Source organism: Pyrus communis, chromosome 15, assembly GCF_041283825.1.
Source record: "Pyrus communis isolate YQ-2024b chromosome 15, ASM4128382v1, whole genome shotgun sequence".
NCBI classification, from domain to species: Eukaryota; Viridiplantae; Streptophyta; class Magnoliopsida; order Rosales; family Rosaceae; genus Pyrus; species Pyrus communis.
The window spans coordinates 13428705-13438331 of record NC_142579.1 but is presented as its reverse complement, the minus strand read 5'-3'; the positions used below and the strand labels follow the sequence as shown (position 1 = coordinate 13438331).

General features: G+C 37.3%; 1 non-coding gene and 1 pseudogene across 1 annotated transcript; one reads left to right on the top strand and one right to left on the bottom strand.

The window, feature by feature from the left end:
- The first annotated feature begins 3951 nt into the window (after positions 1-3951).
- On the top strand, positions 3952-9110 carry LOC148690539 (uncharacterized; annotated as a pseudogene).
- Positions 4131-4238, bottom strand: LOC137720281 (small nucleolar RNA R71). Its single transcript, XR_011066485.1, has one exon. It is a non-coding gene; the product is annotated as a small nucleolar RNA R71 (small nucleolar RNA).
- Positions 9111-9627: the final 517 nt, after the last annotated feature.

The window sequence follows — 9627 nt, the reverse complement described above, 5'->3', positions numbered from 1 at the left end:
AACATATGTAGGTCCTCATTTGACAAGAGCAGGCACACACATATTCATAGCATTAGAATCCTAGATATGCTTACTAAGTATGCATCCGTAGAAAACACATAAAGAATTCATCAATGAGACAAGTAGTGAATCAATTTTCATCCGTTCATAAAAGTAATTCAAATGAAATGTCATAACAAACTTGCAATCATATTTGGGGCTTCAAAACAGCCCTTAACTACTAAAAATTTAGTTACACAATCCTTAAGTTAAAACAAAAGATAGACATGAGTTTGAGAAAATAGAGCCGGAGGAAATCGACTGAGGCCTCCTCTTTCCTTCCCCAACACTACTTTTAAACCAATTCTTGCTGCATCATTTTCTTCTCCTTAACTCACCCACTAATAGCCATTTAGTGATGACAATAAGTGAGAGGAAATGGTAAAACAATTGTAACTCCTTGGGTAGCCTTTATGCCAATTACTCCCTCTTAATCCTCATCTTTAATTCCATTTACTCTGATATTTGAATAGGTGTCAGCTGGCTTGTTTTTGATTGCATCAGTTTTGGCTGCTAGTTTTATTGGATTTATTGCTTTCAATGCTTTCTTGTCAGTTACAAACTGCTCAGCCTCTTGGGAACCTTTCAGTGTTAAAACGGCCATAACTTCTTCTAGAAAAATGATATTAACAATCTGTAAAATGCTCCTGAAAATAGACATCTGTAGCTTTCCAACCATATAAGGCTCATTCTCTAATTCATTCTGAGCTGTCCGAAACTTGCTTCCAAAGTCAGCTGACCTGCACAGGCAGTTTTGACGAATTTGTTACTTAAAATTCCACTTATGTTATTTTTCTTTTCTTTGCTTGACAAATCCTACAAAACACAAACACAAAGTAAATAACTCAAAAATATAAGGAACTAACTAAGAAAAGACAAGTGAATTTGATATAAAATATATATAAATATGAGCTTATCACAAACCTTGGTGATCCGCACGAAGCTTCTAGTTTTTGCGTAAGGCTATGCAATCTTGCATGAAGCTATGTTAGTTTGCCTGAGGCTCATTACGACCCAATCCTATTTTTGGCATTACAATTGATTACTTGGTACAAACTTGATGTTTTGTACTTATGTGTTTTGGTTTGTGCACCTTGTGCATCATATTGAGCACCACAATATACCAATATGGGTCATCGCCAAAGGATTTAAATCTATGTCGATTATGATTCTCCTTCAAACTCTCTTGAGCCATTGCTAAGCAATCTCTTTACCGCCAATTTATAAATTGTTACTTCAATGAGACAGTCTTTCTGCCATTATAGGGAGATAGGAATGTCAATGTTCCTAAATAATGAGGCGAATTACCGTGGACGACCCCATTATGTCTCATCTCGATCCTTGTATTTTATATCTTTAGAGTATTGCTCCAGATGCTTTCTATGATATAGCAAAAGTACCGAGATCACATATATCGGCTGCAAACATATATGCAAGGATAGGCATGTTGTAGTATGCCATAAAAGCAATTCATGTGACAACACGTAATTGGCTATTTGTGATAACCCAATGTCAAGTCATCGACAACAATGACAAGTGAGAACATTTGGCAATCGAATACATAACTTAATAGCATATTAGGGAGGTTTGTTCTTGATTAGGATAAGCCCAAAGAATACCTTAAGTTGTGGGGGCGAGATTGAAAAGAAGTTCCAATCCTGAGGTGACCAGATGAACTATCGAACATCCGCAAAGGCTGGCTTTTGTCGTATTCAATAGTAAGTCTTGGACTAAGCATATAGTGATATGGAATAGACATAAAGGTGCTCATTTACGAGATTGAGTTCATTGAACATTGACCAACCATATGAGTGTACAAATGAAAAATTACATACTTGTCAATCGTATCATATTTCTGAGTTATGGATGCAACTAGTTCTCAAACATGAGGCATCACTAGTTATCTCATATATATGAATATGATCTTTTCTTTTCACCTCAAAGCTCTCATATGATAGCATAGCCTTATTGTGTGAGGTTTAGGATCATGTGCATTAATAGAATTCAAAAAAGGAATTTATCACCCTTTAGGTAATCATGATGGTAGATATTCGTGAAGCCCCCTGATGATTTATCTTTAGAAGTTTTTCTACAGAGCGGTTATTTTCTGGCGATTAAATAAAGAAGCAGTGCGCGTTGCTGGAAAGTGACGTTTCTGGGTTTGACTTGCATTTTTGGAGCCCAAGATGATCTCATATGGGTTCGTGGCCTTCTGGAGAAGTGTTCAGAATAGTTCAAGCTTTAAATCCAGCTACTTTGGGCCAGTTTTGGAGTTGATTTGGGTCCAAAACGTGGCTGTGCAGATTTCTAGGCGAATTTACTAAGTTAATTTAGGATTATGTTTCCTATTTTATTTCAAGTTTTTAGGTTTCCTAGTTAGATTCTAAGACCTTTGACTAGGAGGATTTTAATGAGAATTGTATAAATAAGCCTTTTGGCAAAACCTAGGAGGGGGTTTTTTTTTGGGCGTATGCAACTTTTGAAAGAATAGTTTGGCTAAAGTTTTAGAGATTTCAAGACTTACACTTCAGGTGTTTTCATCATTTTTCTAATTTAATACAATTATGTTGATTTTATTTATGAATATGCGTAACTAATCCCTTTTGCTAGGGTGAGTCCATGATCCTTAGCAAGAATATGTAGTCTCTTTTCAATTTTCTTATGAATTTATGCATGCAAGTTTTGAATTATTAATCACTGTGCTTTAAACTATCTATTTGTCTTAGTGATTCGCGACCATTAGGATATTTAGAAAAGTAATTTGATGCAATTTTGGTGGAAGGCTGTCCCTGAAATTGGCGCTGGCTTCTTGTGATTAATACGTGTAACTTTTTAGGATGGACGACACGTCTTAAGGGTTGTATGGTTTTTCAAAAGATTTTCACAAAACTTAATGAGTCTTGCATGTTCACATTCGATCTGGATGCCAAGGACGGGTTGCATGTTAGATATACGTTCTATATTGGGGGTTCCAAGTAGGGTATACTTTAGGAAAACCTAACCTTCAAAAGATGCATGTGTAATTCATAAGGAATTAGAAGAACTCCATAGGATTGTCAAGGTGACGGCGGAACCCTAGTACTTTTCCAAAGTTGTTTCTAAAAAATTTCTCTTTGATTTCTTTCCTTTTTAATTGGTCATTAGTTGCTTTCTTTAAATTACCTTTATTAAAATTCGTTTTTAATACTTTTAAATCCAAAATCAACATTTTTCAATTTTGACTTTCAGATAATTAATTAGGATTAGGGTTTTTCATAAATTGTTTTAAATAATCCCAGCGGAAAACGACCTTACTTGAACCGTTTATTCTACAACAACCTTGTTCTCTTACAAGTATTTTGTGTGATTTTATTCCTACTTTGGCAGCTGGTAAAATCCCTATCAAGAAATTGGCGTCGTTGCTGGGGAATTGTTTATAAACAATTTCTGTTAATCATAATTCTTTGTTAATTATTGCTGTTAAAAAAAAAAACAACAACAAAATTTTAATTTAATTTTCGTTTTTCTTTCTACAGATCACACAATCTGGACAGATTTTGTGTATGGTTTGCACCAGATCCCAGAATCAGCATCAGTTAAAATTCAATCCAAAACCGGAACGCATATTACGAGAAAGGCACATGGAGCAGATTTTGGCATGGGAACCCTCATTGGAGGACACTATTCTGAAAAATCTGTTTTCTGGGGTTTTGAATAGCCCAGATACCATGGCTTTTGCCATACTAGCTGCCAGGCGTCCTTTGAGAGATACATTAGCAAGCCATGCTAATTAATTACCTAGTTGCATTGCTTATCCAGAAGAGGAAGGCAACGCGTTCGAGATAAGACATCGCATGTTGGAGATTTTGCCTACTTTTCATGGATGAGCTCATGAGGATCCAAATATGCATATCACAGACTTTTTAATGGGGTGCAAGAATATTATAGTGAGGGGGTTTACTGCAGAGTCAATCAAACTTTGTTTGTTTCCTTATTCATTGAAAGATAAGGCAAGAACATGGATGCTTACACTACCATTTGCCAGTATCACTTCTTGGGCACAGATGAGTGACAAATTTCTTAACAAATATTATCCAGCCTTAAAAACTCTTGATATGAGGACTCAAATTTTATCTTTTGCCCAAAAGCCTAATGAAGAGTTTCACGAGGCATGGGAGCGTTTTAAGGAGCTGTTCAGAAAATGTCCACATGCAGGCATTGATGGAGACACACGGATGGGGATATTTTTTAGAGGATTAAATTCAAACACTAAGAATCATGTTCATGCCTCATCAGGAGGTTCATATTCAACTAAAAATGCACAGGAAGCCTATCAATTGTTTGACAACATGGCATCTGAATCTCAACAATGGGCAGGGGATCAAGCACAAAATAGGAGCGTTTTTGAAATATCAATGGGGTCTCCACATGTATCTACTCAAATTGAAAAGATTGAGAAAAAAATAAAGAATTTTGATGCAAAATTTGACATGATATTGCAAAAAATTTCAGCACAGTTTAGCAAGTGGCTGTCCAGAAACCTGCAGTAGTATGTTGTGCAATTTGCAGCCAACCCACACATGATTTTATGAGCTGTCCACAGAGAGATGCATATCCAGATTTTGCTGCAGAACAAGTTAATGCATTCAACAATTATCCAAGGCAAAGAAATGATGTTTATTCAAATTTTTATAATCTGGGTTGGCGAGATCACCCTAATTTAAAATGGGGTAGTGAGCAGCAAGTTAAACCTCCATTTCCACCACCAGTCCAGCAACCTGCCGCACCAGCAAAAGCTTCTTGGGAAATTACAATTGATAAGTTGGTAGATGCCACTCGCATCAGTATTGAGCAAAGCAACCAGAACCTGCAAAAGATACAACAGACAATGAATGAAAACATGCAGAATATGCAAGCCTCCATAACTAATTTGGAGAGGCAATTTGGGCAGCTAGTGGGTAATAGTACAGAAAGGGAAAAAAAGAAGTTTCCTAGTCAAACAGTGCCTAATCCAAGGGGTACAGCAGATTGCAATGCAGTGAGAGCTTTGCACAGTGGAAAAAGTTACGACAATCGTGATAAAGAAAAAATTGACGACAAGGACAAAGCTGTCGAAATTAACAACCCAGTTTCTGCAACTGCAGAAACAGTTTTTGACACCCTTTCTGGACAGATTTTGAATAGCCTAGAACCTGCCCCTGTACAGAAACCGGAGCGTGTTTATGATCCTCCTCTTCTCTATCCCGAAAGGTTACAACCACAACTCAAAGATCAACAATTAAGAGATTTCATGCAAACATTAGCCAATGTTCAGATTAATCTACCATTGTTGGATGCTATTCAGAAGATTCCATCTTATGCCAAATTTTTGAATGATTTATGCACACGCAAGAGAAAGCTCGTGGACTATGAAAAAGTGATTCTCACTGAACAATGCAGTGCAGTTTTACTGCACAAACTGCCCCTGAAAAAGAAAGATCCAGGGAGTTTCACTATTTCTTGCACTATTGGAAATTCTGATTTTAATTGTGCTTTAATTGATTTAGGTGCAAGTATTAATTTAATGCCCTATTCTGTTTTTCAACGGCTGGGTCAAGGAGAGCTAAATCGTACGTCAGTGATTCTACAATTAGCTGACCGGTCCGCAGCATATCCAAGGGCCATCATTGAAGATTTGATCATCAAAGTTGACAATCTCTATTTGCCAGCAGATTTCGTTGTTTTGGACATGGGTGAAGATTTACAAACTCCAATTATTTTGAGTAGACCGTTTATGGCAATAGCAAGAACATTAATTGATGTGGAAGTGGGAACTTTAACACTAAGGGTCCAAGATCAATCAGTGGTGTTTAATTTATTTGACGCAACTAAACAACCAGCAGAAAAGCTTGATTGTCTGCGTGTTGATGTTTTGGATGGGTGTGTTCATGCAAATTATATGACTCAGTCGATAAAAGATCCATTGCAGCAGGTTCTATATGGGATTTTTTATGTCGAAACACATGATGAAGACATCTTAGAATTTGTCCAAGCTCTCGACAGCGTGCCTAAATTTTTGCCTAAATGGAGACATGTTTATGAAAGTTTGGGGGAGCCAAAACAGCCATTAAAGCCATCCAAATTACAGCCGCCAAAATTGGAGCTGAAACCTTTGCCTGAACACTTGAAATATATGCATTTAAGGGCTGCCCAGACGCTGCCTGTTATTATTATAGACGACTTGACACATTATGAAGAGGAGAAATTGCTTAGAGTGTTGCATAAGTATCAAGATGCATTGGGGTGGACTATTGCAGATATCAAGGGAATCATCCCAGCTATTTGTATGCACAAAATTCTGATGGAAGAAGGCATAAAACCCACAGTTGATGCACAAAGGCGCCTTAATCCAATCATGAAGGAAGTGGTTCGAACTGAAGTAATGAAACTTCTTGACGCGGGTATGATTTACCCAATTTCTGACAGCCAATGGGTGAGTCCTACATAGGTTGTGCCTAAGCGTACTGGAATTACAGTAGTCAAGAATGATAACAATGAGCTGATTCCTACACGTTTAACTACTGGCTGGCGCATGTGTGTTGATTATAGGCAGCCTAATTCAGCTACCATAAAATATCACTTTCCTTTGCCTTTTATTGATAAAATGTTGGAGAGATTGGCTGGTCGGGCATTTTATTGTTTCTTAGATGGTTATTTCGGTTACAATCAGATTCCAATTACACCGGAGGATCAGGAGAAAACAACATTTACTTAGCCTTTTGGAACTTTTGCTTACAGACGGATGCCGTTTGGGTTATGTAATGCACCAACTACTTTTCAACGTTGTATGATGAGTATTTTCTCTGATTCGTTTGATCAATGCTTGCAGAATTTGTCTTTGGTCCTACAACGGTGTGAGGAGACAAATTTGGTATTAAATTGGGAAAAATGCCACTTTATGGTTAAGCAAGGTATTGTTCTCGGCCACTTAGTTTCCAGCAAGGGCATAGAAGTTGATAAGGCCAAGATTGACGTTATTGCCAAATTGCCCCCTCCCACTACAGTTAAGAGTGTGAGATCCTTTCCTGGGCATGCAGGTTTTTATCGATGATTCATCAAGGATTTCTCTAAGATTAGTCGTCCTTTGTGTAATTTATTGGCCAATGATGTAATTTTTAATTTTGATGTGTAGTGTTTAGAGGCTTTCAACAAGTTGAAGACACTCCTAACTTCAGCCCCTATTATTGCAGCCCCGGATTGGAGCTTACCGTTTGAGTTGATGTGTGATGCTTCAGATTATGCCATTGGTGCAGTTTTAAGGCAGCGTAAAGGCAAGTTTCCCCATGTCATCTATTATGCCAGTCGTACTCTTAATGATGCACATCTCAACTATGCAACCACAGAGAATGAATTGTTGGCAGTTGTGTTTGCTTTAGAAAAGTTTCGGTCTTATTTGGTTGGAGCTAAGGTGATTATTTATACTGATCATGCTGCCCTTAAATAATTGTTGTCTAAGAAAGATGCCAAGCCAAGATTAATTCGTTGGGTTCTTTTGCTTCAAGAATTTGATTTGGAGATTAAAGATAAAAAGGGTATTGAAAATGTGGTGGCTGACCATTTATCTAGATTAATTCTTCCAACTACTGCTGAAGAAGATTGATTCCCACTAAGTGAAAGCTTCCCAGATGAACAACTTTACGCTGTTCACAACAATACTCCATGGTTTGCTGATTTGGTGAATTATTTGGCAAAAGGAGTGTTACTTCCTGATTTTTCTTTTCAGCAGAAAAAGAAGTTTTTAGCAGATGTTAAACATTATTTTTGGGATGAGCCTTATTTATACAAATATTGTCCAGATCAGATTATAAGGCATTGTATTCCTGAAAATGAGCAAGAAAGTGTATTGAAATTTGCCCATCACTATGCATGTGGTGGACATTTTGGGCCCAAGCAGACAGCCGAAAAAATATTGCAAAGTGGTTTGTTTTGGCCATCCATTTTCAAGGATGCAAACAAATGGTGCAAGGCTTGTGATAAGTGTCAACGAGTGGGCAATCAGTCCAAGAGGAATGAAATGCCACAACATGGTATTTTGGTTGTTGAATTATTTGATGTTTGGGGCATTGATTTTATGGGACCATTCCCATCATCACATGGCAATCAGTATATTTTAGTGGCTGTTGAGTATGTTTCTAAGTGGGTTGAGGCAATTTCAACACCAACCAATCAAGGATCAGTGATTCTAAAATTCCTCCAAGGGGTTATTTTTCCACGGTTTGGAATCCCGCGAGTTATACTTAGTGATGGGGAAAAACATTTTCTTAATAAACAGTTTGCTATGTTGCTTGCAAAATATGGGATAACTCATCGTGTTGCCACTCCTTATTATCCACAAACATCAGGGCAGGTTGAGGTTTCAAACAGGGAAATAAAGCGTATTTTGGAGAAAACAGTCGGCTCTACTCGCAAAGACTGGAGTTTGAAATTAAATGATGCACTATGGGCCTACAGAATAGCTTTTAAAACTCCAATTGGGATGTCCCCGTTTCGGCTTGTGTATGGCAAGGCTTGTCATTTACCTATGGAGCTAGAACATAAGGCATTTTGGGCTATTAAGGAGTTGAATTTTGCTTACGATTCAGCAAGGGAAAACACATAAGCTGCAGCTCAATGAGCTTGAGGAAATTCGTAATGATGCTTATGACAATGCACGCATATACAAAGACAAAACAAAAGCCTTCCATGACAAAAAAAATTCTCAGAAAAGATTTCCAACTAGGGCAGAGAGTGTTATTATTCAGTTCCCGATTAAAGTTATTTCCAGGGAAATTAAAATCTCGTTGGAATGGGCCTTACTCAGTTACTAAGGTTTATCCTCATGGGGCTGTTGATATTACAAACGAGCTTAATGGTAACACATTCAAGGTGAATGGTCAAATGCTAAAACCATACTTGGAGTCCCCCTTTGACAGTGCCTGTGAGTCAATGACTCTGAAGGATCCAACAACTTAATCACTGGGCCTCTGTTCTGTCTAGCTAAAGACATTAAATAAAGCGCTTGTTGGGAGGCAACCTAATTCTCTAACTTTTTCTTTACCTTCTTTCATTTTTATTACTTTCAGTTTCTAGCTGCATTTTAATTGTTAGGTTGTCATTATTTAAAAAATAAAAATAAAAACATAAAAATCAAAATAAAAAATAAAATCAAAATAAACAAAAACAAAAAAGAAAAAAAAAATTCTTTTATTTGTTTTATTTTAGTTTATCGCTAGTCTTTTCTACATTCTATCTCTGATTTTCATGCTTGGGTTTTTGCAAACAGCAAACAAGATCCTCAACAACAACGACATATGTGATTCACATTGCAGAGAAAAAATGTTATACCTCTCTATTTTGTTAAGTGGCCCTTCTTCAATGTATGCCAATAGTTTTGCCATCCAGTTTCCTTTGCCGATCTGGGGTATTTTCCTGCAATAGAACACTTTAGCGTATGAGTTCCAGTGGAAATAGTTCGTATATCCACCATTACTCTTTGGGCTCTCTCTCTTTTACATTTAATATCACATCCCGGCCCGGGGTGGATCACTTCCCGGGCCCACTCCACCACCGTAGCATGATATTGTCAGCTTT